This window comes from Nannospalax galili, unplaced genomic scaffold (assembly GCF_000622305.1).
Source record: "Nannospalax galili isolate Female #2095 unplaced genomic scaffold, S.galili_v1.0 scaffold336, whole genome shotgun sequence".
NCBI lineage: Eukaryota > Metazoa > Chordata > Mammalia > Rodentia > Spalacidae > Nannospalax > Nannospalax galili.
Window position 1 is genome coordinate 9,012,073 of NW_008343385.1, and position 3,432 is coordinate 9,015,504.

At 37.3% G+C, this 3,432-nt stretch overlaps 1 protein-coding gene across 1 annotated transcript in view; it reads right to left on the bottom strand.

Annotated features, from left to right (window-relative positions):
* The window catches only part of Styx (serine/threonine/tyrosine interacting protein), a 44,860-nt gene that overhangs the window by 12,339 nt on the left and 29,089 nt on the right, over nt 1-3,432 (bottom strand). The gene's annotated exons all lie outside the window — the stretch shown is intronic.

Sequence of the window (3,432 nt, forward strand, 5' to 3'; positions counted from 1 at the left end):
GACAAAGAAGGCCACTTCATTTTCATTAAAGGACAATAAATCAAGAAGCTATTACAATCATGAACATATATTCACCAAACTCTGGTGCACCCAACTTGATAAAAACAATACTACAGGACTTTAAGACCCAGATTAATCCCAGCTCATTAATAGTAGGGGACTTCAATACCCCACTGTCTCCATTAGACAGGTCAACAGGGCAGAGAGTTAACAGAGAGACATCTGAATTAAACAATACCATATAGCAAATGGACTTAGACATCTACTGAGTATTCCACCCAAGCACCAAAGGACATACTTTCTACTCAGCACCACTTGGACCCCTCTCCAAAATCGAACATATACTGGGACACAAACCTCAACAAATACAAAAAGATTGAAATAATGCCATGCATTCAATCAGACCACAATGCAATAAAGCTTACAATCAACACTGGAAGAAGCCCTAATCACCACATGACCACATGGAGATTAAACAACACACTCCTAAATGATGAAGGGGTCAAAAGAGAAATTAATAAAGAAATAAAAGTATTCCTGGAACTAAATGAAAAGGACAATACAACACAACAAAACCTCTGGGACACTCTGAAAGCTGTCCTTAGAGGAAAGTTTATACCTCTTAAGTGCCTACATCAAAAAATAGGAAAGTACACAAATAATGACAATGTTGCAACTCAAGACACTTGAAAAGCAACGACAAATGAAACCCAAACCCAGCAGACAAGAAGGAATAACAAAAATCAGGGCAGAAATTAATGAAATTGAAATAGAGAAAACAATGCAAAGAATCAACAATTCCAAGAGCTGGTTCTTTGAAAAGATAAACAATATTGACAGACTACTAGCTCAGTCAGCCAAAGAAAGAAAGAGCACCTCCAAATCAACAAAATCAGAGATGAAAGGGGAAACATCACAACAGACACCAGAAAGATACAGAACATTATAAGGAAATACATTAAAAACCTATATGCTACTAAATTTGAAAACTTAAAAGAAATGGATGGATATCTAAAGGCATGGGAACCACCAAAACTAAACCAAGAAGAGATTAACACCTTAAACAGACCCATAACACAAAAAGAAATTGAAACAGTAATACAAAACCTCCCGACTAATAAAAGCCCAGGACCAGATGGATTTACAACAGAATTCTACCAGACGTTTAAAGAAGATCTACATCCAATACTACTTAATTTATTAAAAAAGATAGAAATGGAGGGAGCACTTCCAAATTCCTTCTATGAAGCCAGCACCACTCTAATATTAAAGCCAGGTAAAGATACAACCAAAAAAGAAAACTATAGACCCATATCCTTAATGAACATAGATGCAAAAATTCTCAACAAGATACTTGCAAACCACATACAGACACACATCAAAAAGATCATCCACCACGATCAAGTCGGCTTTATCCCAGGATGCAGGGATGGTTCAATATATGTGTCAGTAAACATCATAAATCATATAAATGGGCTCAAAGACAAGAACCATATGGTCCTCTCAATAGATGCAGAGAAGGCCTTTGACAAAATTCAACATGCATTTATGTTTAAAGTCCTAGAGGGAATTGCACTGGAGAGAACATACCTCAACATAATTAAAGCTATATAACAAACCCACAGCCAACATCATTCTAAATGGAGAAAAACTGGAAGCATTCCTATTGAAATCAGGAACCAGACAAGGCTGTCCACTATCTCCACTTCTTTTTAACATACTACTTGAAACTCTTGCAAGAGCAATAAGACAAAAACCAGGAAATTAAAGGAGTAATAATTGGAAAAGAAGAGATGACATTATCCCTTTTTGCAGATATGATATCTAAGAGATGCCAAAAATTCCACCAGAAAATGCTTAGAAATTAACACATTCAGTAAAGTGGCAGGTTACAAAATTAACCTACAAAAGTCTGTAGCCTTTCTACAGACCAATCACAAGCAATCAGAGAAAAAAAGAGCACATAGAAACACTCCCCTTCACAATAGCTGCAAAAAAGAAAAACTCTGGGAATAAACCTGACCAAACATAAAAACCTCTACAATGAAAATTGAGGAAGACATCAGAAGATGAAAGGACCTCCCATGCTCATGGATTGGAAAAATTAATACTGTGAAAATGACCACCCTACCAAAAGCCATTTATAGATTCAATGCAATGCCAATCAAAATCCCCATGACATTTTTCACAGAACTGGAAAAAACCATCCTCAGATTCATTTGGAAGCACAAAAGACCTCAGACAGCCAAAGCAACCCTGAGCACTAAAAGCAATGTGGCGGGGATTACAATACCAGATTTTAAGCTGTATTACAGAGCTATAGTCGTAAAAACAACATGGTACTGGCACAAAAATAGACCCATAGATCAATGGAACAAAACTAAAGACCCAAATATGAGTACATGCAATTTCAGCCACCTGATATTTGACAAAGGGGCCAAGAAAAAAAAAGTGCTGGCAAAACTGGATCTCCACCTGCAGAAGAATGAAACTAAACCCCTATCTTTCACCTTGCACAAAAGTCAGCTCCAAGTGGATCAAAGACCTCAATGTGAAACCTGAAACTCTGAAACTGTTAGAAGAAAACATTGGCAATAGCCAACAAGATATAGGCGTAGGAAGGGAATTTCTAAACCAGACATCAATTGCTCAGGAAACAAGGGCAAGAATTAACAAATGGGACCTCATTGAACTAAAAAGCTTCTGTACATCAAAGGAGACAACCAAGGAAGCAAAGAGAAAATCCACAGAGTGAGGAGAAAATCTTCACCAGTGACACATCTGACAGTTTCAATATCCAGAATATATAACAAACTCAAAAAACAGAGAACCAAGACAAGAAGCAACCCAATTAAAAGATGGGCTAAGGAGCTGAACAGAGAGTTCTCAAAAGAAGAAGATGGCTATGAAGCATCTTAAAAGATGTTCAACATCAATAATTAGGGAAATGCAAATTAAAACCACTTCATCCTCTGCTGGTGGGGCTGCAAACTGGTTCAACCCCTGTGGAAAGCCGTGTGGAGAACTCTTAAAAAACTATAAATGAACCTACCATTTGACCCAGTTATACCACGCCTTGGCATATACCCAAAGAACTCATCCAATTGCAGAGACACTTGTATATCCATGTTGGTTGCTGCTCTTTTCACACTAGCTAAGAGATGGATGCAACCTATGTGTCCCTCAATTGACAAGTGGATAATGAAAATGTGGCTCATTTATATGATGGAGTTTTACTCAGCAGTAGACACTTGTATCCATGTTGGTTGCTGCTCTTTTCACACTAGCTAAGAGATGGATGCAACCTATGTGTCCCTCAATTGACAAGTGGATAAAATGAATGTGGTTCATATACACAATGGAGTTTTACTCAGCAGTAAAGAAAGATGAAATCATGAAATTTGCAAGTAAATGGATGGAACTAGAAACTGT